This window comes from Ochotona princeps, chromosome 4, assembly GCF_030435755.1.
Source record: "Ochotona princeps isolate mOchPri1 chromosome 4, mOchPri1.hap1, whole genome shotgun sequence".
NCBI classification, from domain to species: domain Eukaryota; kingdom Metazoa; phylum Chordata; class Mammalia; order Lagomorpha; family Ochotonidae; genus Ochotona; species Ochotona princeps.
Genome location: NC_080835.1, coordinates 106,284,009 through 106,308,984, shown reverse-complemented (window position 1 = coordinate 106,308,984; position 24,976 = coordinate 106,284,009). Strand labels below are relative to the sequence as shown.

Here is a 24,976-nt window from a genome sequence, read left to right as displayed (position 1 = left end):
TTAAATGACTGAGACCATGGTTTCCTTCAGGGGTCACTAATGCAATACCTGATTCAAGCAAGACGGCACACATGGGGGACATGAATCTAATCGTGATGTGGCCAAAGGAGAAGAGAGTTGGGAAAGCAACAAGAGGGGAAGCAGCAATAGATGGGAGGGGGATGACAACAGATGAATATAGACAACCAGTGCAGAAGGCTCAGATCAAATGTTGAAGAGACCCGTAGGCTCCATCTCAAGGAATGAGTGGGAGGTGGAGGGGAAGAGAGTCAGGAGATTCAAATTCAAGGAGGGTCCTGGATTTTCTCAGGAGTCTGGACTTAAACATGACCTTCTGCCTCCACAATCAAAGGTATGACCCAGGCAGAAGAGAGATCTGAAAGCCCTGACTGGAGCAGGAACAAACTTGAAGTGTGTGGCAGTTCTCTGCTTGGATCTCAAGGAAAAAGATAAAACCTCTCTTGCTACGGAAGTTGTACAGCGTGGTGAAGAAATCAGAGGATTTCGATTGGGCTCATTTTGAATTCTTGAGTTTCTGACTGGGTTCTTAGAAGAGCTGACAAAGGCCGCAAGTTTCTGTTCCTTTGTCAGAGTGGTAACTGCCTCATAGGCTTACTGAAAGATGGCAGCCTGGGACTGGCACTGTGGTGTAGTGGGCAAAACAGTCGCCTGCTGGCTCATGTCCCAAATATGCTAATTCTGATTTGGTGTTCTGCTAGTGGTCTGAGAAAATCAGAGGAAGATGCCTCAAGTGTCTGGGCTCATACCATCCCACATGGGAAAGCTTGGAGCAGCTCCTGGTTCCTGACATGAACTGACCTCAACCCTGGCTCTTTTAGTGCCTCTCTGCTGACTTTCAAATAGATAAAGAAATATTTTTAATCTAAGTGACACAGAAGAACATGGAATTAATTTGTAATATGTCATACATCATAATGTCACATCAATTTTTAACACTCAGGGTGAAGTAAAGAGAACATTACCTCTCGATTAGTGCTGTAGTGCTGTGGGTTAAGCTTTTGCCTGCTGGTATCCCAAGTGAGCTGGATTGAGACATGACTGCTCCACTTGCATTCTAGTTTCCTGCTAAAGCTCCTGGGAAAGCAACAGAAGATGACAGGAGTGCTTGGGACTCTGCATCTCATTTGGGAAACTCAAATGAGGTTCCAGACTTTGGTCCTTGGTCTGCACAACTCCGACCATGGCAGCCATTTGGAGAGTAAACAGCAGATGCAATAGCTCGCTCCCTCTGTCTTCCTCTCTATCTCACTGTACTTCTGCATGTCACATAACTAAATATTTAACGAGAGGGAGACAGAAAGAAAGTCAGGCCATTAAAGAAATTGCAGCTGTGGATCCTATGTGAAATGAGAAAAAAAATCATTCCATGATAGAATATACTGTACACAAATGTGCATGAACGCACGTATGCGCTCAAAGTTGTGTTGAGCATGAGACATCGTGACATTGCTTTGATAAATATTTATTTACTCATTAGATAGTTGTAGATATCATAATTTCATACATGTTTAAAACTGGAGAGAGAAAGTGGGAGACCCTCACCAAACAAGCCTGATTGCCACCAAGTGAATAAAATTACCTTCTAATCAAATGCATCATTAAAAGTACAGACATTAGAGCCTGGTGTTGACAGCTTTATGATCAAGGCATTTGCAGTTAATTAGGATATACCACTTTGTATTTGGGATTGCGTCAGGGGTGCTGTTTGATTTCAGCTAAACAACACCTGTTTCTACTGTCACTCAGTGTGAGTGCTTTGGCCATTTGGGAGCCTCTCTCTAACCTAGTTTTGCACTAACTATGGGTGATGTTTACTTAATCTGCAAATGCCATTTCATATTGTATAGCAGCTAACCGTGTCTTCAAAAGATCAATGATAAATTTTGTGCAGAGAGGGTAAGAAAAATGGTGGACCACAAGGGAAACTGAAGCTCTGGACTGGAGGCAAGGATGCCCTTCTTCTCCTGGTTGCTGCACCAGCCTCTGTAGATGTGCCATTAAGAGCATGAGAACATGCCATGCCAGGAGCCAGTATTTAGCCTATAGTTAAAGCCCTTAGTTCAGTTTCTGACTTTGGTTCCTGCACGCACCTTCCTGTGAATGCAGATACTGGGAGGAAGTCATAATGGCTCAAGGAATCTTTGATGTCCACATGCGTATCTGAATTGAGTTCCAAGTTTCTGGCTTTGCCCTGGGCAGGACAAGCTGTTGCTACAGGTATTTGGGGAGTAAAATGTGGATGAGAGCTCCCTCTCTCTCTCTGCCTTTCAAATAAATAAAATGATTTTAAAACATGTCATCCCTAAGTAATATGTCACTTTGGCCTGTTTATAATTCTGAGCTGAAAACAATGGAAGAACCTTTGGCCAGAGCCTTGACACAGGGCATAAATTCCCATGAGAGATGGGATGTCAGTGCCAGGATGAACCCTTATCTTCCATCGGATTCCACCAGGTGTTTCCTGGTCTTCCACAATTCACCAGCCCTTGGTAGTCCAAATCTGTTTTCCTTTGTCTTGTCACACCTCTGCATTGTACTGTTCTTTGTCAAAATGGTATGTAAGCCCCTAAGTCTGAAACTTCCTGGCCCTTATTTTACTTCCTTCTAAAAGCAATCTGTGTCAGGTAAAAAATGTTAACATCCAACATAATTTGCATTCTTTTTCCTGTTACCCTGTCTTTAATTGGTTTAAATCATAGGCTCCAGGGATAGTTCCTAGCATTGTAAAGGGATTGTTTTTCCTTCCCTGCAGAAGGAAAGTGGAATACTCGCAGAGTATCACCTGCCCAGATCATTACTTTTCGCACCCTCTGGTTAGCTTCGCAGAGTCTGACCCTCACCTGTTCCAGCTATGTTAGATTTACAGCACAGTTGCTATTTGTATTGCTTGGAGATAGGAGAAACCACAAAATAAATATTCTCTGGATGTAAGAAGACATTGGGAGAGAGACTGGAACTGTTGACTACTATCCATGTTAATGGAAACTAATGAGGAATTCTAAACCCAACTCTTTCAGAGCCCAGTTCTACCTGCTGTCACTAGAAACAACAAAAATCTTTTCATTTTTAATTTTTCATTTCATAGTAAATCATGCTGCACAATTGAAGATGGTTACTAAATTGCTCCCCAGCCTTGTCCAAGTGGCACAATGCTAAGTGTTTAGCTCCTGTTAAGGAGTTTAATTCTCCAAACTCCATCATCACCTTCGGATCTCTGCAAGCCTGCAAGCCTGATTTAATCATCTGATCAGTTGGCAGGATGTTTAAACCAGCAAAGGAGCAGCATCCAAACATTTAACAGAGATGTTTGAGAGTAACAATCAAAGCATGGAGTCATCTCTGGCCAAGCCTATTTCCATGGCAAGGATTGTCTGTTGCCATGTCAGGGGAACCACACAGGGAAGTTGGTTTGGTCCACCCTAACACAGTATTAGCTGCTTCTGCTGCAGATGTTTGTAGAGGTTGCTGGGTAATTGAACAACCGACAGCAGTATCGGAGCTGTGCACCAAGATAAGGGTAATCAAATTTCATGCTTCAGGGGCTCCACAGCTTTAGCTGGGCACCTCAGGGGTCACAAAGAATTCCTTTTCCCACCCAACCATACTACATTTTGCTACAAACAGTTCTTCACAATTGGCCAGTTGCAATTTGTGGTTTTGTGTTTTCCTCTGGGGAGTCTCCCAAAGGCAATTGCTGCTGGTCAGACACCCACTGGAAGAGACCACTGAAGCCTGGTGGGCAGACGCTGCAGCGCTCCCAAGGACAGCCATTCCTGTCACTGTCGATTTCCCTCTCCTAAGAGGTAGTTGATTTTTTTTTTGATGTAGCTCTACACAAATGTTTATTTTTCTCTCAATTCTTTTGCTCCCACATATAAGCAAGACCATGTAATATTTGTCTTTCTGTGTTAGACCTATTTCACTCAATATCATTTGCTGGAAATGATCAAATTTCATCTTTTTTTTGTAGCTGAATATCTCTCCACTATGGATATAGATCGCATTTTCTTTCATTTCTCTGATGATGATAGACATCATGATTGATTCAAAATCTTCCCCCCCCAGGAGTTTATTTTTTTTTCACATTTTACATTTTATTGTTACTGTTATTATTATTATCATTTTATGAAACAGTTACATAGGCTCCTGGTATTTCCCTTATCCCAGCCCCAATTCCCCCCTCCCACTTAGTTCCTCTATATCATTAGCAAAGTATTGTTCTTCATACACAGTCATATGTCCATCATTGCGGGCATGGACAATGGCAGAGAGTCCAGCATCCTATTGTCAAGATATAGTAAACAGTTTCATTGTAAGACCATCTTTGTCTGAAAGTAGAAATGCATTCTACATTGTATCGTCACATCTGGATATGTTAGTCTCCATTTCACAGCTAGTGTACATCCCCTCAAAGGAAAAGTCATAATATAAAATCAACAATATTCCTAAAATGACAGGAGCCAAGTAGCACCCAAACATATTAACCCTGAATGTAAATGGCTTAAGCTCAATCAAATGTCATAGATTAGTGGACTGGATTAAAAAATGAAACTCATCTATTTGCTGTCTAGAAGAAACACATTTCACCAACAAAAATCAGCGATAACTATATCACATGGGTTTCGTTGTTTTCTGTTAGTTTCATCTCTTCAAAACACTTTCTTCTGATTAAACTCTTCAATGACACACAGATCACACAGTGGCATCATTTTCTGCAAGAAGGTTCTTGATTTTCATTTCTTCAGCTGCACGTTAGCCATTTAGTAGCATGTTACTTAACTTCATGGTGTTGTTAATTTCTTTTTTCTTCCTGATGTTGATTTTGTTCTGTGGCTCTTCATTTAAGGGGATGTATAGTAGCTGTGTAATGGAGACTGTCATATGTAGTAACATGTCATTTAACTTCACAGCATTATAAATTTCTATTTTTCTGTCCATCGAGGTAGTTGATTTTTGATGTACATTGCACCCAGACCTTTACATGTGGTGAGAGAGGAATGAGGACACAGGCAGCACAATAGAACGCAACACAGAAAAAAATGGAGGAAGAAAGAGGAAGCAACAATCAACCAGGAAGGAATCCAACATATTCATCTCAAACACAACAGCAGGGGCAAGAATGGCTGTCCAAGCTTGTCTGTAAGACTTGGCGAAAGTCAGAACACATTGCAAACAGCTGCCTGTAAGTGCCACAAGAGTGGGTATGAAACTGAATCTGTGCCCAATAGCCCCCATAGCATTCCTTTTTTCAGTCTCAAACAAAAATAAGAACCATACATGGATTCAAGGAAGCCTTCAGCCTCATCAAACCCTGGATTTTCTCGCTACGTATATTGTTGATTTGTGATTCAAGGAGTAGCAGAGATGGGGGCAATCAGAAGCAGACTTGGCTTCAGTTGCCAACTTGGACTGGAAGGCTCTAACTGTTGCAGCCTATTTGTGATGTGGGAGGTTGGACAAGCTTTGCATAAAGGCTCCTTTTGTATGAGAATACCTACAATTGAAAAAAGTATCCTTCTTGAATTGAAAGCTGAAAAAAAATGCCATCTACTTTATCTGTAGGAAAATGTCTTACTAAAAGATGTCTCCAGCAGGGGGCCAATTACATGTAGAATAGTTTATATTTGTATAGTTACTTCTTCTTTCAAAGCTAGTTAAAGCGGAGGAATTATTGGTATGGATATTACCTGGATCAACGGAGCAGTGAGTGACAGACCAGAGCACCCATGATTCAAGTGCTCTGGAGTAGGGCATGGGCTCCTATGGCCATGATAGTTTTACTTCTGTTTGTCCCCTCACTAGATCACTTCATGGAACCAGCTGGTATTATGAAGAAACTAAAGTGGCTATGCTGTGAACAAGTCAATGCAGTAAAACAGTATAAAATTTCAGGATTGAAATAAATAGCTGATGCAGAGAACCATACCCTAGACAGAGGGATTGGGGTGGATAAAGGTAGGGCACATAAGACTTTCTGATGCATTTTAAAGACCATAGCAATGGGACGGGGGATAAAGGTAAGCAGGCGATATGAAGGATGTAAATTTACTTGCTACGGCATAGACCATGAAATGTCATGGGGAGGGGGACTATATTGCCTGCATAAATGACCTGTGAACTTCACATCTTCTTTGTTTGCAAGCTTCAATGCATGTGACACTGTCAAGCCTCGTTGCACTGGCTATGCAGAGATGTGGACCAACACCTAAGTGGAGAATACAGGACATACAGGAACTGAAGCTGAGGAAATTGATCCAATAATCCTACTACCAAAACACAGCCAGATGCAGAGCTAGAACTAGAATGTCTGGTATCTATGGTAGCATCGTGTCAGGCCCCAAAATGCAAGCTTATCCTATTCATATGACAGTATGTACTGTTTGCTGTGTTATCGATATGTGCTAGGTCATACACGGAGTGCTTTACAAAAACAATTTCATCGAATCAACTTAAAAACTGGGAGACCAGTGCTAGCGGCATTCCTATACCGTAGATCAGGAAATTGAACTTATATGGATTTAATAATATGTCCAATGTCACACAGCTAATGAGTTGCTCACTCAGGGCTGGATTTTAGGTCTGTGACTATAGACCACATATTGACCACAAGCAATCCTGCCCTGTGAACCGCAGCCCAAATTAAACTAGGAATCCACACTTTGATTGTCAAAGGCAGTCTAGCTCCGTGCTGCTTTGTCCAGGAGCTGCTGCTCTCACATGGCCATGGTGCACTTGGAATGTGGCCAGTTCCCAGGTACACATGTGCTAAGTGTAAGATGCACAATGCTTTCAAAGACGAATTGTTTAACTTATTAACAGTAAATATAAGTACTTATTTATTAAAATTGTAACAATTGACCTATGTTGAGTCACGTGAATTAGGGACACTCATAATTTTCTTTTCCTGTTCAAGCATGACTCTGGAAAGCGTAGACATCCTGAAAGATCCTTCGTTATATTCCCATGGGACAGCACTGGTCCGAAATGTGTTCCTCTTTTCCATTCACTCATGCGGAAAGTGCAGGTGCAGTCTCTGGGTATTGAAGAAGGTATCTGTAAAAGGGATTACTCTGCCTCCTTGTCACATTGCAATGTTTCAGTGTAAGTCTCCACTCTCAGCACAGGCTACCTCTCCCAGTCCTTGAGACAGGGAAAAAAAGGCAGTGTGCTGTGTTCATTAGTTAATATTTGCAAAGTGCTTTGAAGATGAAATGTGTTACATAAATGCTAATAATAGGCCCATGTACTTCTGTGGGCCTTTCATCTGGAGATTTCAAAGTCCCCATCCGAGGCAGACATTATTGTTCTATTACTGTAACATTAATTGTGTCTCCGCAGGGCAGTGGATCATTATCTTGCTCACTACCTGACCCTAGGGAATTTTCTGAGAGGGAAAGTGAGAAAGAGAAAGAGAGAGGGAGAGAGAGAGAGAGAGAGAGAGAGAGAGAGAGAGAGAGAGAAAGAGAGACAGATAGCCAGAATGTAAAGGGTGACAAACTGAAAAAATTTGGCATCCTAACTTTCCACTCACATAATCTTGAAAAATTGGACTTACAAATTAGCAATGATGGGGTGTCTGCAAGAAGAGCCCTGACAGTGTGCACCAGGCAATACCTTCCTGAGCTTCTGTGCTTTGCTGTGTTTCAGGGATCAGAATGTCTACTCGGGACAGGTAGCTTCCAACTTACAATGACTCAAATTACGATGGTGTGAAAGAAAGCAATGGGTGCTGGTACAGTGGGTTAGTAAATTAATCCTCTGCCTGCAGCACTGGCATCGTGTGGGCACCCATTCATGTTCCGGTTGCTCCACTTATGATCCAGTACCCTTATTATTATGGCTTGGGAAAGCAGCAGAGGATGGTTCAAGTGTTAGGCCCCTACACCTACGTGGAAACACTGAAGACGCTCCTGGTTCCTGCCTTAGAATTGGCTCCTTTCCAGCTGTTGTGGTCATCTGGAGAGTGAACTAGAAGATCTTTCTCTCTCTCTCTCTCTCTCTCCTTCTTTCTTTATAAATCTGACTTTCAAATAAAAAGAAATAAATCTTAAAACCAAAAACCCCAAATTCAAATTTGAGTCTTTTCTTTTGCTGCTGACATGCAGGGTGACATGATCTGCAACCGGGGGTGTGTAACCCAGCTCCATAGTGACTTGATGCTGTGTGTTTGCATGTTGTGTCTTCTAGTTCCTTGCCCTCTCGTTTCTACAAATGCAAGTCTGTGTATACATGAGATGTTTAACACATTGCAATAAGATATTTAGGTGTTTTTGCCCAACGTTAAGCTGATCAAGCGTTCTGAGGCATGCTAGGCTAAGGGTACTGCTTGGTATGTTGAATGTACTAAATGCAGTCTTGACTTTGGGGCTTACAGCCTTCAATGGTTTCATCAGGACAGAACCCCATCTGTAATCAGCAGAACATCACTGTCCTCATTAAGTACCTGCTAGTTGACCAGGACCCTTGGCACAGGAGTCTTATCTCCTCCACTGTCAGCTTTGGGGGTTGATGTGACAATTTAGTAAAGGAATGGCCTGAGAACTAGAGTGTGGGGTTCAATTCAACCAGGATCAGCCCTCGTCTGAGCCCTTACTGTTTCCTGTGTTTTCCAGTAGGTTAATGCAAGGCGAGTGATGCTGGGATAAGTCAAGCAGAGAGAGAAATCCTGCAAAAATAGAAAGGTGCACGCAGGGAGCTGTACTCCTTATAGCCATGGCCTTAGCCCCAAGCTCAGCTGCAGAGGGCTGCAGGGCCTCAAGGAACAGGGCAGCCAGTAAAGAACCTAGATATTTTCTGCCTTCTATGATTTCTGCCTTAATTATTGCTTGGCTGTGGGCTATGTGAACTCCAGGCTAGGGTGGGGGTAGCTGGGAGACCTAGGCTAATCTGAATAAACCACCTTCATGCCTTAGCACCAACTTCAGACTCGATGATTTTCTGGGGATATCAAAATCCAGCACAACACCAGGTGGACTCTGTCTCCAGGTGGCCTCTGCAGGCATGATCCCAACCACTGCCTGTCAAGGGAGAAAGACCAAACTTGGGAGTGCCCACAGGGCACAAAGCCACAGCACTGAAAGTGCCAGGAGCAGACATTCCTGTATGCTAATACAGCCCCCAGGAAGTCGGACAGCGTGAGATGACACAGCTGGATTTCCCCACTGCTCCAGAGGAACTGCTGGAGATGCCTAATCTCTCACCAAGCCAGTAAGAGAGGAGAGGAGCAGACAGCTCAGGAACAGAGAGCACTGTGCTGACGCCAGCAGGCGGGGCCGGGGCTGGGAGTGCATGCTTTCATAAAAAGGAAGAAAATGTGTCATTTCAGATTGCAGACATTGAACATTGCTAATTAAGAAATTACTTAATTATAGAGAAGGAAATAAAATGAAGGTATTTTGCCCTTGAGGGGGGAAAAATTCTTTGATTTGGTAAATCAAGGAGATGATTGGATGCAAACATGAAATAAATGGAAATGGCTCCAACAAAAGCTTTAGTAGATGCACACTGCAAGGTGCCCTCAGGAGAGCTGATTTTCCGACAGAGCTGCAGCCTTCGGCGCCTCTGTCCTGCCAATGACCACATCCGGGGTGGACGGAGGCGCTCTGCTTTGGCTTGCGGCGAAGTGAGGGCCTGACTTCCTGGCAGGTCCCTATGTCCTCCGCTGAAGATGTTGGTCTATAGCATTTCATTTTAAACTCTTTCACCATTTCTTTTTTTCTGCTGAAGAATTTGCACAAACCTTGATCAATTGCTCTGCTATGCCTATCCTCAGGTCTTCAACACCTGATCATAACATCCTACTCATTGGTTCACTGCACAGACAACGGGTGTCATAGGGTGCTGGTCTTTCTATGGCCTCCCTGGTCCTCATGATGTGGACTGGGAGCGATCCCACCATGAAACAGCACGGATCAGAAGCCAGCCCACTAGGCCTCAAATAAGAAAGATCAAACTTTGGCATGACAATGTTATTCTAAAAATGACAGGAGAGTGTTCTGAGAGACTTGCTCTAACATATCACCACCATAGAGGTCAGTTATCTTGTCCAGCAAAGCCCTGTGGTCCAATCCCACGTTTCTAATGGTGCCATCATCTGTTCCCAGCTCACCTCAATGTCAGCATTTGCAGCCATGTTGACATCATCACCCCCTCCTCTGACGCAGCTGAGATTTCAAAGAACTGGAGGTTCTCTCACACTTTATGTTTCTGCAGGTCTTTCTTAACTCCTATAGCATCCAGTACTGTATCCATCATTTACATGAAACCGCTCGCTCTACGAGATCCATAGCTATCCACCGCAGCTTCCAGGCTGCTCAGTCATGTATCTGGAACATTGGAAGTATGCAATAAATTATTCCCCAGCGAATGAGTGTACGTGCGGAAATAAGTAGATGAGCCCATGTTTCTGAGGTCACATGGCTTTTTTTTTTTTGCCCATCTGTTTTTTTCACTCATTCAAGTAGATGTTTCAGATATACTGTTAGATTAACTATTTTAGAGCAGATCTCACCTTTTAGCATTAAAAAAAAATCTTTCAATCATTTCCATTGGCATGGTGAAAAAAAATCTAAATTTTTCAAAATGCTCAACCCATTTTAGTCATCACAGGGAATTCCAGAGTGGAAAGAAATCATAGCTAACATGACTCAGTTATCTTCCTATTAAAAAAAAAATCTCTCCTAGGACATGCCTTCCCTGAAGCCCAAAGAAAAAACTCCTAATCCCAGTCATCCTCTGCCATGGCAACCAACACAAGCTGCCCATCAGCCTCAGAGCTTCCCACTGCCAAAAGCCTGTGCACACAGCTGAGTCTAATCCCTGCTTCTCTACGAATACTACCTCTATGTCGAGTCTCATACCCCAGAAAACAGTCCCCACCAGCGTCCTTTTCTGCAAGCTAGGAAAATCTATTGCCACAACCATATTCAGAATCGACCGTGAAACTTTAGTTGTCCCTGAAAGATTTGTAAAAAGATTGGATCTTCATCTCTCCCCTAGCTGCAGGAAAATGGATCACCATGTGCCTTAATCACCTATCTGCAACGCCTTGTGTTCAGGATACCGTCCACACATTTTTAAAATGTAGCATCTCCAGTCTGCTAATGCATGACATTTGACTGATGAGTTTAAGCCATTTACATTCAGGGTTAGTATGAATGGGTGATAATTTGGTTTTGTCATTTTAGCAATGGGCTTTTCATTGTTTGATCTGGTCTTACTGGGATGTTCTTCACACTGGCCTTTGCTTTTTGTGGGTGCTATTCCGCTTCTCTGTCATTCTTTAAATATTGTTTTTAGGGCAGGTTTGGAAGAGGCAAATTCTTTTAATTTTTCTTTACTATGGAAGATTTTTATTTCATTTTCAAAGACAAAGGAAACCTTTCCTTGGTACGTTATCCTGGGCCGGCAATGTTTTGCTTTTACAATCAAAACCCTACAGGAGACACATCTCATCAACAAATTCAGCAGAAACTATATCTCATGGATTTTGATTTTGTTAGTTTCTTCTCTTCAAAACGCTTTCTCATTAAATTCTTCAATGGCGCATAGATCATACAGTAGCATCATTTTCTTCAAGAAGGTTCTTGAATTTCCTTTTCATGTCTTCAGTGACACACTAGTTATTTAGGAGCATGTTATTTAATTTCATGGTGTTGTTAATTTCTTTTTTCTTCCTATTGCTGATTTTGTTTTATGTCTTTTCATTGAAGGGGATGTATAGTAACTGTGTAATGGAGACTATCATATCCAGCTGTGAAGATACAATGCAGTATGCATCTCTACTTCTAGACTAAAGATGGACTCCCAATGAAACTGCTTACGATATCTTGGCATTAGGATGCTGGACTCTTTACCGTTGCTCATATCAGCAATGATGGACATATGACTATTTATGAAGAACTATACTATAGTAAAAATATGGTGGGAACTCAATGAAGGGGAAGGAGTTGGGGAGCGGATAAGGAAAATTCCAGGGCCTATGAAACGGTATCATAAAACGGTAACAAGAAGCAAAAGAAAAAGAAGCAGAAGAAGAAGAAGAAGAAGAAAAATTAAAAACAAAAGTGTCATCTCTATAAGACTCAGGGAATGATGTCTTCAGAATGCCATCAGATGTCAACACTGACTTTGGGATGACAAGCAAGAACCTGAAGATGGAAAAATGAATGAAGTGATAGTTACGATTTTCATCTGAGCTCCCGGCACACCAGGATATTTGTAGTAGCTTGCTTTGGTCACCTGACAAAACTCTGTATCGTAGTAGGCATACAAAACAGAAAGGTCTTTTCCTCAAGGCCCAGGGGTTGGAAGTTTCGGGTCAGGGTTCATCAAGGTTGGCTTCCTGTGAGATTTCTTGCCTTGGCTCCCGTGGGACACCTTACTGCTGTGTCCTCGTATGCTCTTCCTCTGGGACTCTATTCCTGTTTCTAAGGGTCCAAGTCAGGATGGTGAGGCCTCCTGCCTTTAATCACAGATAGCTCTTTTTAAATATCGTTTCTATAAATTCAACATTTGGAGGCACTAGGCAACTGGACAGAAGCATGTGAATTTGAGGGGAGAAAGAATGGGTGCAAGCCCATCCTACTGAGTTTTCAATATAACTGCTCTGTGTGAGTATTCATTGTTAGTAGCTAAGAGAGCAGCTTATTAATCTTGTAGGAAGAGTACCATGCATACATTAGTGATGACTTTTTTTTGCTCTTACATGTATTTTCTTGTTTTGTTTTGTTTTGTTTCTGCTCTTATATATTTTTTCTTCCTTCTTAAGTTTACATTTCCTTGCCCAATCTTTTAAGTGACAACAAATATTTGAACTCTTCTCAAGTTCTAGAGGCAAAGACATAAGAATATATGCACGTCCGTTATGTATAGATGCACACAATTCTTCAAAATGCAAACAACAAAAGTCACACAGAACCAGGCAGAACAGCCAAAACACACTTTGCAACACTGCTTTCGACTGTGTTTTCCTTGGCTTCCATTTCTGTGGGAAGGGACAGCTTATCTACTGTGTGTTGTAGGCCACTGCTTGGAATCCAATGAGGCTTGGGAGACTCCAGAATCTACTGAGACTGGCAGGAGTCAAGAAGTCAGGGAAAACAGGATATTCTTGAGAATATTTTCTAACACCACAACAAGGTGGAGAGACCCCCGTGTGCATCTGATAACTGCACTAACAGCCGTGTGTTAAGTGGAGTTTCTGCTTCAGGTTTAGAAAGAACATTTCCCTGTGAGGTGCAGGCTGGGACTCCAGATGAGCAACATCAAACGCACGCAACCGATTTGCCACTTTCACCTGCAGTTATTTTTGTAGCAATAACCAGCCGCCAAATAATTTGATCCAGGGGACAAGAGGTGAGAACCATTTATCCTTCCAGGTGCAATGGAGCGAGGTTTAGTGACTTATTGCAAATGTGTTCACAGCAAGGTGAGAAAGCCCCACAGACGGGACCAGACATCTGTTTCTGGAAATCAGGAAGGCAGATAATGTTGAGAGGCAGCAGAAGGCAGAGTCAGGACTTGGACAGACAGGAAAGTCAACCCCCAGGTCGCAAAAACTTCAAAGTTCCTGCTTCTGCAGAGGGCTGCGGTGCGTGTTGCATGGCAAATCCAGGACAACTATTTTTATATGACGTCAGAGGAGCTGAGTGCCACCTGGAATTTCTGGGATATATTTTCCAGGAACTCCATGTCCTTGGAGTTGTCCACAAGGATACGGGGGAAATCCTGAAATCTTCATCTCCTATGTGTTTTTCCATCATGTAAAATACACCTTTTAGGAAAGCTATGGTCAGGACTTGAGAACATCCCTCCTCTTCTTCTCTAGCATGTATAGGAATACCACAAAGCCGTTTTCACTCTCAGTTGGTTGGAAAACATGAACGGTGAGCACACACACTTACAGATAATTCAGAATTCAGGAATGTTTACACAAGGAAGATTATTTTACACTGCTATTAAAAGGAATCTTTATTCTCTATGCACAGCCCAGCTGGCAGCTGATGAAGTCAGATGGAAGCCATCTGAATGGCAGTAGGCAGATACTGGGAATTAAACTTTCACATTTGATGTGGAATAAATCCCCATGAGCACCCAGTGCAACCCTGGGAAAAATAAGCAGTCATTGAGTGCCTGGGTTATGACCTTCCCGAGGCTGCATTTCAGGATTTCCATGCATCCATGTTTGAGCTCAGCTGTGGCACAGCATGTTCTCAGTCTCGTGCTCAGACAACTCCAGTGTTCCCACTAAGAAGCTTGATTCAGCATCTATTTGATATGCATTTACTCACTCTTACTCTATGGTGTGTGGCAGATGCATTGGGCCTTGGAACTGTGTGAAATCTGCCCTGAATTGTTTGCTCTGTAGAGCTAGTAGGATAAACAGAGAATATTGTGCTATGTGGTAAGAAGGAGGAGACACAGGGTCCTCTGGGAAATTGGAGGAGAGCTCTTAACACACGGAATTACAAAATGTCTCCTTGGTTGATGACGAATGAACTAAATTGGGAAACAACCTGTGGCCAGGAGAGTGACAGCTGGATTGGAGAAAGATGTGGGTCTTCAGAACTCCAGAGAAGAGATGAGATCAAAGTGCTGTCTCTTTCCCCGTGGATAGCCCCTGTCTTGGGGAAATGACAGGATTTCTTTAATCTACACTACAGAGATCTTTGGGATATAAAGTCAATGGCCAAGTCTACTTCCTTTGCTTGAATCACCTGAAGTCTATGTAACCAAAACCACAGCTACAAGGTGTGTCTGTTTGACCCGCTCTCTGCTATGGAAGGGATGCTTGATGAGAGGTAGCCAGAACCGAGGCAGGGGGAGGAAAGTCAGCAACCTCACTACCCATTTTTGATCTTCCTGACACTTCTTGTATCTTAAACTTCATTTGCCAGAGCTGTCAATTCAATACAGTCTTTCTCTGAAGATGTGATTGAAACAAGACAGCTCTGTAGTGATTCTATCATCATTAAGCAGTTCTGTAGCAGTTTAGAATGTCAAAGCACTTTATGACTGTCCTGATTAATTTTTCCAGATAACAATGGCAGAAGGCAGCCCAACAGTGTGAGCAACACTTGTCAGAAGATATACAGAAATGGATCATGGATGAAACTAGAGTGTACAAGAGATAACAGCAACAAACCTAATTCAGGTGGCTGTCAATTGAGCTTGTGAAACACCATTTAAGACATTCAGTGCTCAATGACCATTGTCAGAGACAATGAAGAAACTGATTTAGTTGCAAAACTCAGTTTATGGAGAGTGATACAGCACAATTCTTTTTTGTAGGTAGTAAGTTGCACAGTAACATCAGAAGATAAACATAATCATGACACTTCAACTCTATCTTAACTAATATGAGTATGGTTATTCTCTCGGAAGTATTTCTTCTGTTGCCTCATGTGTTTCTGTTATAATATTTAAAAATTACTTTGAAAACCACAAAATTTACAAGATGACAAAGTTTTTGTGTTCTGGACAACACTTACCATTCTATACCTATTATCCAAATCGTCAACTCAGAACTTGAGCAAAATAAATCAGAAAGGAGGAGGAAGCATGGAAGAAAAGGAGAAAAATAAAGAAGAAAGAGACGAAGAAGCAAATGAATATTCAAAAATCTTTCGGAAGGCATATTCTTTTTAACATAGCTCTTTGTGACAGTGAATGAAGAGGGAAAGAAGAAAAATCACCCCAATTTTAACTCTATTAGATAGAAAAATACAGTGTTTACTCAGGACCAAATCAGAAGAGATTTCCTTAATTAGAACTTTTTAAAGCTCATAAAAAGGGCACCTGAAAGGAGAAGAAACATTTTTCATAGAGTGAAGGAAGAACAGTATTTGACAGCACTTCTTTAATTACTATGACTATCATTAGCAATGGACCTCAGGAATTCAAAATGACTGCCAGTACTGGAATTATTCCATTCCCACGTCTCATTTCTGCTGCACCTGCCAGCAAGCTGCCAACCCAAGGAGCAGGAGGGCAGCCAGCTTCCTGACACACACCTGGGGTTGGGAAGCTCCACTGAGCTCTGGGGTGAAGACGGCCATTGGGAATTAGAGAAATGTTGTTCCTGTGAGTTAAAGACTATGGAGGATGACCCACCACCAATAAGTTTCTACGGGGAATTCCATATCCCTGTGCTCACTGCTTGAAGGTGGCTGAAAAAGGAAATTCAGTCTAATGACAGGAACCTCCAATGGTCCTTAAAACATGTTCCACAAGAGTGAGCTACAACAGAAGACTCCATAGAGGCTGCTTCAGACACTCAGAATCTGAACACAAACTGTTTCACAGAACAGAAAAAGCGAAGCGTAAAACAGAATTGGGGTTGGAACAGCCGTCTGAGCATCCCAAACAGGCAGCTATGTATAGGTACAGAAATAGAGCCAATTGTGCGCTCTCAATACTAGGTGGCATGGAATTCTATCAACAGTTCTTTTCTGGAAATAAAAGGAGCTGCACGCGTGTCCTCTCTGTGAAATGGTGAGTGACACGAAGCAGAAGAAGCCATCAGAGGAAGAGCTCCCAGCTTCACTCGCTTTCTCTCGGTGTGTATTCTTCAAATGCCTGAAAAAACTGAATGCAGTTTTGTATTTTCAGAAAGCTTAGATATGTTTTCTGAGAAGGTTTCAGTAGTGGAGGAAACGAGATTTCTGGAATCACAATTTCTTAGAAAGTTACATCAAATAGTATGTAGACATCTGTATTAGTCAGCTTTTCATTACTGCAGCAAAAGGCCTGAGACAGACTAACTAGATAAAGGAAAAGAGGTTTATCTTGGCTCTCGTTTGTGGAAATTCAAGATCCAGGGCCAGGCAGTTCCATTGAGTCGGCCTCTGGTAGTGGTGGCATTGTTACTAACAGCAGAGTTAGGACATGGCACGGGGGCATCAGACAGCAGCAGGCAGGGAGTACGCATGTCTGCCTAGGCTCAAGTGGTTTCTCGAAGCCACCAGTGCTCAATGAGGGGGATCTCATCTTGGGGTGAGATCCCATCCACTTACTTTCCAAAGGCCTCACCTCTAAACCCCACACAAGGTGAAGCAGCCACATTGTTAAGTACCACTGACATAAGAACGAGAGGACGCAACTCTTTAGTTTAATGGGACAGATGTTCAAATCACAGCAATATCATACAGCAGGAAATGTAAACGCACTTGCCATTAGCAGGCACCAACTTGTTAGTCCTTAGAGTTGCCCTCAATATGCTTGTCTGTCATCCTCAGTTAGTGAAAGGCCTCTTGGTTGCCCCAGGGACAAGAGCAGGAAGAGGGTGTGAAGGCTAATGCTCCTGTAAGGTAAGGCTATGCTATGTCAGATTGTGTCCCATCTCAGGTGGTTGGCAGCCCCATCCTTTGTCTGAGTTTACTGATTTCACAGCTGGCGTGCAGGCAAGCTTCCCACTGTGGTCCACTGGGGGGGAGGCCTGGAGGAAAAACTGCAGCCTCAGGCAGGAAGATGTCCTTAGGGATGCCAAATAGCCTACCCAATAAAAACCTTGCAGTAGAACAGATTTAAGTTGTAAAGAGTAAGTCATATTAGGTACAAGCAAGGTTAATCTACTAAGACATCAGAATTAATTTGCAATCGAAATTTCTAACATACATATATGCATATACATACACATAGTTTCTATTAAAATAGGACAGACAGGTTGGGCCAGGAATAGAAATGGGAGATACGGCGCGGTTTCCAGTAAATTTCTCATAATATTTAGTATTAACGTTTCATCCAGTTTAGGTATCATCTAATTATGGGGTTGATAAAGCTGTGGGTAAAGTAGGCCATGCAGTACAGAATCATATTTTCCTGTCCCTAACAAGTGTTCATTTGGCTGATTTGCAAATCTGCTGTTGCTTGGCATTTTTATAAATTAAGCTGTCACCCATCAGCAACTGAAAGTCGCCTGACCAGGTACTCGAACAGGAAGGACTCCGGAGGTCCCATTTCTGATTAACTGTCTTACTTCAGATGGTTCTTCGCACCTCCCCAAAAGCTTCCAATTTGGCTCTCTTTTTCTGGAAGTCTCATTAATACCAGCTATTGGCCTGCACTCCATAAAACGTCGAGTTTGGCTTTGTCTATTCCCCATGCTCCTTTCGGGAGCAAGCAAGCATTCTGGCCTTTTCTCCATTCCCTTCTCTGCTATTCTGATTCCTGAGTCAGGAAGATAGCAGACAGGTCACGATCAAGTTTTTAACGAAGTACAACAAAAGAAAAGCAGGCAGAGACTGCATTCCTATAGAAAGAGCCTTTCTCACTTACACTTGGCATAAGTTAGACTCAGGCCTGTAATTAATGCAAACAGAAGTGACAACGTGAGTAATGATTATTATGAATAATCTTTTGTGGACCCTGTACACATCCGAGACAGAGAAAATCACATTTCTAATCTTTGTAACAAGGAAGACGTATAATGGAATTTCCACTGCTGCTGATTTTTATCACTTAAAACAAATCAGCAAACAAATGAGCACGCGTAATGGGCAAGAAAGCGAAACTCAAAGAAGTTAAGTGTAGTCCAGGGAAGTGTTTACTTAAGATTACGGAGTAAGTGCTTCCTTTCTCCCGCCTCTTCTCTCTCCTTCTTCCCTCACTCCCTTCCTTCAACACACATACTGAGGATCAGGCATCCTCCATGTGCCACGGGAAAACATGTCACAAGATGACTGTGACGCTGGCCTTATCTTCAAAGACGGGCAATCAATCCAAAGATAGCAGAATCTTCTTTCGTGAAGATAATGCAGACTCCAGAATTAGAGTATTAAAAGTACGAAGCTGCACCACCGAAGAAGGATTAATTTTCACAAAAATTCTTAGCAAAGTTTCAGATAGAAGAGCTTTGAATAATGATGAGGACGCAGGCTCCAGAGAGAGGGGGACGAACATCTCAGGCTGCAGGCGGCCTTGGCCAGCACCATTTAAAGACTCCAGGATAGGGGAGAGCTGGGCACAGCTTTGTTCCCCATTCTGGGAAATCACCAGATGCGCATCACACTAGAACCAGGTTAGTTCTTTGTGTGAGCAGTCAATGAGGCTGAGATTGCAAAGGGAGGCTGGGGGCAGGGAACAGAGCATTTGCCTACCACACCAAGGGACTTGGATTTTGTCCTACACACAGTAAGGATACTTCAAAGCTGGAAGGCGAAAGAAAGGCTCTTGAAAGACAGCCTTGGCAGCAGAGTGTGGGAGGAAAATGGGCTAGGCTCTGATTCCACTATGACAACCAGAAAGGAGAAAGCAGCTTGGAAATCCAAATGAGACCATGTCCCCGGGGACCGCATTTGCACTGATGCCCAAACTGTGTGGAAGTGAGGGTCAGGGCAGTTAGAGGACAACTCAGACGTGTGTGCTTAGATGACGAGGTGTCTGGGGACAGGAACCTGGCCACTAGCAACCATCCCACTACTTCACGAGGCCCTGGAACTCTTCCCAGGAAACACTAAACACAGCCATGACAAGCTCATGGAGCACAGCACTGAGAAGAAAGAAACAGATCAAATAAAAGCCAGGAACGTTGAACTAAGAATCTCACCTTATTCAGACACTGGATTGCTAAGATCAAACATTGTAATAGGATGTAATGAAGATTTAAGCTCGAAACAGAATCCATCTATTTCCAACAGTAAGATATAAGGGGTTGTGTTTCCATCAAAATGCGAATGAATCCCCCGCTCCTGGCCCCTTCTTTTTTTCTCACTCTCCTATTGAAACACTTGCCTGTGCTTAGCATCAGCAATCAGCAGAGCAGAAAGAAGGGAGAAGCACAAAAAGATAGCAGAAAACATGTCCGCAAGATAGTCTGCAGCCCCAGCTTCACTGGAAGGAGCAAGGTGCTAAACAAGGAAGATTTGGCATGACACTTCTCCCGGGAAGGTGCAAGGCTTTAATGCAAGAGGGTTGGACCTGACATGAGACAGTGTTCTGCTTTGGTTCAGCAGTTTAGCAAAACGTACCCCCCCCTCTTTTTTTTAAGATTTATTTATTTTTATTGCAAAGTCAGCTATAGAGAGAGAGGAAGAGAGACAGAGAGAAATCTCTTTTGTCCGACGATTCACTGCCCAAGTGACTGCAATGGCCGGTCCTGCGCTGATCCGAAGCCAGGAGCTACGAACTCTTCTGAATCTCCCATGCAGGTGCAGGGTGCCAAGGCTTTGGGTCGTCCTCTACCGCTTTCCCAGGCCACAAGCAGGCAGCTGGATGGGAAGTGGAGCACCCGGGATTAGAACCGGCATCCAAATGCATTCAAGGCAAGGACTTAAGCCACTAGACCACGGCACTGGGCCCCAAAATGTCCCTTTCAATCAAGGTTTCCTTTGACTTTGTCCATCTGCTTTCCCATTCCCCCTGCTTTTGACCTGAAGATAGAAACAACTTTAAAGAGGAAGATATACTCATCTGATTACATAAAATAAAATGCCTATTTTTGTCACTGAGTCAGAAGAAAAAAGAGATTTGTTAAGGGAGTGGATCATAGACAAGAGATCACAGGCTTAAAACAAACTAAATGGAAAATATGGAACTCTCATAAATTAAACAGCAGCAGTTAAGGGCCCAGGGAAGTAGTCTAGTGGCTAAAGTCCTTGCCTTGCATGCTCCAGGATCCGGCATGGACACCAGTTCTAATCCCAGCAGGCCTTACTTCCCTTCCAGCTTCTGCTTGTAGCCTGGGAAAGCAGTTTAGGATGGCCCAAAGTCTTGGGACCCTGCACCCATGTGGGAGACCTGGAAGAGACTCTGGGCTTCTGGCTTCGGATCAGTTCAGCTCTGGTCACTACAGCCGGTTGGGGAGTGAATCAGCAGACAGATCTTCCTCTCCTTCTCCGTTCCTCTCTGTATATCTGACTTTCCAATAAAAATAAAAATAAATCTTAAAAATACCCCATCAGTTTAAAAAAGTTAAGCTTTACAAAGGCTTCCTCACAGAACAGCTACAATTGATAAACTGATGTCTATGATCACATTTATGATCACTCATAGGGAGGAAATACAAAGAATGGTACGGCTATACCCTCACCTAGATGATGTCTTACCTTAGAGTTTCCATTTATTTGAGTGTAAGAGAGAGAGAGGGAGAGAGAGAGAGAGAGAGAGAGAGAGAGAGAGAGAGAGAGAGAGAGAGAGATCATTGAACTTGGTTCAGGTAAGGCCAGGTAGCAGGGTCTGGTTACCTGAGCCATTCCTTGCCTTGTGGGATTTGCCAGGTCTGGAGGGGAGGCTTGAATCTTGGCACACCAGTGGAGGCTACAGTCATCTTAATCAGCAATTTAAGCATCATGCTAACCCCTGCCCCAGGGAGGCACTTTCAAGACTGACACAACCTATGGAAGGTATGAGCAAGTCTACCTTTCCAGGGACATTTGATAAAAATAAAATCACTGTATAATTTTCTTCTTTCTTCCTTTTCTTCTTCAGTAATGTGGATGGAAATTTCTGCAAATCCTGTGGCATAGTTTGAATTTATCCTTTTCATTTTGATTGACTTTTTAAAATGTGTGCGTGTTTTTTGAAGATTTTAACGATGTTTACATAGTTGATCAGGGTGGGAAGGGTCAAGGATTAGGGGAAAGTGAATGAGACCATTGTTTCCAAATTTTCTTTTTCTTCCTCCTGTATCTGAGGGGAAGAAGGGAGATTAGGGAGAAGCCACACCCAGCCTCCCAACCACCTCAATACCTGGGGATGTAGAATGGCCAACAGAGGTCTTCCCAGAATCCCTAATGGGGAGTATGCTCCCAGGGTTCTGCTAAAATGATTTTGATAGTTCTGAAATGCTGTCCTCTCACCAATCCAAGGATAAGGAAATACTTCCAAAGCCCACTGGCTGCAAACTCTACCTAGGAGTCTCCATTTGTCCAGATATTTGCTGTCTATGCTTAGGTGGGGTAGTTGACCAATTTGTTCTGCCTACCTTCCTCTGCTATGGTACCAGATGTCCTCTGCAGGCCCCAATGGACTGCCATATCCTCCATCTGGGTATCCATCCATTGCTCCATCTAATCCACAGGGAGGCCCAGCTCTGACACATGCATTCCACAGTCAGACCACAGGTCCTATGATTCTCCTGTGGTTGGAGTTCTGAATCCAGCGGTTCAACTGAGGCCCATCTCCAAAGAATCCTCATCTCAGGTGATCCCAGACCTGACTCTTTTGTATGCTTGCTAGTATGAGATCTGGCTCAGTCTGTCACCCATATCAGCCTGTGCATATACTGGTAACTGCAATTGCTGGGTCATTTTTATTTCTGGCTTCATTTCTTATGCAAACCAGTGGATGTTGTGGCCCAGCCCAACCCAACCCATTGAACACTCGGCCCTCATGTACATCAGTGCGAACTACAGCCTAATCGGAGTGACCCCCCCAGTAATCCCCACCAGGCTGGTTCCTATGCTTGCCCCCAGTCCTGGTTCCTGTGCTTGCCATTATGTGCAGCAGATTGGTGCAGTCTGTCTCACACCCATTCAGCTCTTGTATACATCAATGGGCACTGGAGTCTATTTCAACCTAACTGACCCCACTATCCAGCCCACTCTTAGACTGGCAGGTGCCACCATCTGACTAGTGAAGCTCACCCCGGCCCTGGTTCTCATGCTTACCAGTGGGAGTTGCAGCCCATCCAAGAGGTGCCCACAGTTTCCTTATTGGGCCCACTCCCAGTCCCAGCTCTTGCAGTCTCTTGGTGGTTCTGCAGTCTAGCTTGACAGGATTTGTGACCAGTCTTAACACTTTCCAGCTAATGTTGCAGCAACGCCCAACCAGCCTGCACTTACTTGGACTCATACACGTACCTGTGGATGCAAATGGTTAGCACAGCCTGGCTTTTCCCCTAACCCAGTTCACATACAGACCAACAGGTATTGTAGCCCTGCTCAGCCCAGTTTGCTTCCAGTCCCAGTTTTCATGTTCACCAGTTGGAGTAGTGGCCGTGCAGGGGAGCCCCTGCTGCCTCCCTACCAGGCTCGCACCCCTCCCTCTGGTAGTGCCAGGCTGAGCTAGGCATGGCCATGAACCCTCTGACACTGAGATTGGGAACAGGCTGAGCTGGTACAGCATGCAGCACCCACAGGTACACCCAACAATGGGATGTAGGGCAGGCCAATCTACCAGCTAATACACAGGCAGGGTCAGAGGAGGAAGACTATCCCAGCTAACAGCTGTGTGAGATCTGGGTGTGGAAATGGGCCTAGTGGGGGAACTTGGAAAACTCCTCTGGTGGGCCATAGCTCCCTCTGGTGAGTATGTGATTCAGGCCTAGCAAGGTAGCTCCACCCACTGGCAAGTATGTAGTTTGGTTCTGGTGGGGAGCAAAGTAACAGGGCTGGGTGCCAAACCTCAGCCCACTGGAATGTGCAGGAGCAAGACTGGAGTGCAGGACATGCCAGGATAGGCTATCACACCTATTGATTAGCATGAGCCAGAGATGGGAGTAGACTGGGCAGAGCGAGGCTGTAACAATCACTAGTGTGAGTTGGTACGGGGGGCAGGCCAGCACAGGCCAGGCTGAAGCATCCGATGGCAAATGGGCTATACAAAGATGGGTCAGAGCAACCACTGGCATGCACAAGATATGTGGCTGGAAACAGGCCTGATTGGGGAGATAAGCTGACACCCTGGCTGAGTTGTAGTTTCCACTGGTGAGCACAAGAGCCAGAATTGGGGTGATAGTCTGGGCTGGACATGGCTTCAATGTCCCTCGGCATGGGTGTGGACAGGGTGTGGGATGCACCAGACTGGGCTAGACTCCAGCATCCACTGATGCTCATGAGAGCAAGGGTGAGTGTAGGACAGACTGAGTTAGGTCTCGGCACCTGCTCAACTACATGAGAACTGCGTCTGGGATGGGAACTGCTGTGACTGGGCTGTAAGAACCAGAATTACTGTGGGCCATTCAGGCAAGGCCACCATTCCTGCCAGGACAGGAGGTGGACTAAGTCAGTCTGGGCCAAGGACCCACCAGTGTGAGTGCAATCTGCCACTGGGAAGAGGTCTGATAGAAGAGCCTGGGGAACTCCTTTCCCACAATGCAGGCCCTGCAGGTGAGTGCAAGGATCTAGGCTGGGAGCAGCCCAGACCAGGCCAGTTTACAATACCTGCGGGCATATGTTTGGTCAGGCCTGGCAGTGGGCCAGACTGGGCCAATTCATAGCATCCACTGGCAGATATGAGAACCAGCATGGGGTGCAGGACAAGATGGGTCAGGCTGCAATAGGGAGCTGGCTGGGCTGGGTTAGGCTACAGTGCCCACCAGCACATGAAGAAGTGAGACAGGCCATGCCAGATTGGACCACAGTGCCCACCAGCACACATGAATTTATCCTTTTTAGAGAATATATTCTGTGATGTGTATATAATTCAATTTAATTACAACATTTGCCCACTGATACAAATTAATTTTGGAGACCAGACTTGTGGTATAGCAGACAAACCCTCAGTCTTCTAAGCCAGAATCCCACGTGGATGCTGTTTTGAGTCCTGGCCAGTCCACTGCCAATCCAGCTCCCTGTGAATGTGCCTGAGAACACAGCACAAGATGGCACAAGTGCTTGGGCCTCTGCCGTAAATGGGAGCTCCAAAAGAAGCTCCTACCATCAGATCGCCTCAGCTTTAGTCACTGCAGACATTTGGAGAGTGAAACAGCAGATAGCAAATTACCTCTCTCTCCCTTCCTCTCTCTCTCACTTTCAATGATTAAATAATCTTTTTAAGAAAAGGAGTTACTTTTTGATACCAAAACTATAACAACTTTACTACACACATTTGTACTTACTTCTCTTGATTTTGCCTGTATGGGATAGCTTCTAAGATCTTCCAAGTTTTTGGATTACTGAAGTCTTCCTGTCATTATAAGTGCTATGGTTTGACAGTGGTCATGATTGGTTCCCCAGAGGTCTTTCTGTTGGAATGAGCCTCACAGTGGTATTCATGAGAGATGATGAGACCTTCA

General features: G+C 43.9%; 1 protein-coding gene across 1 annotated transcript in view; it reads right to left on the bottom strand.

The window, feature by feature from the left end:
* The window catches only part of OPCML (opioid binding protein/cell adhesion molecule like), a 1,164,457-nt gene that overhangs the window by 844,982 nt on the left and 294,499 nt on the right, over positions 1-24,976 (bottom strand). The window lies entirely within an intron of this gene.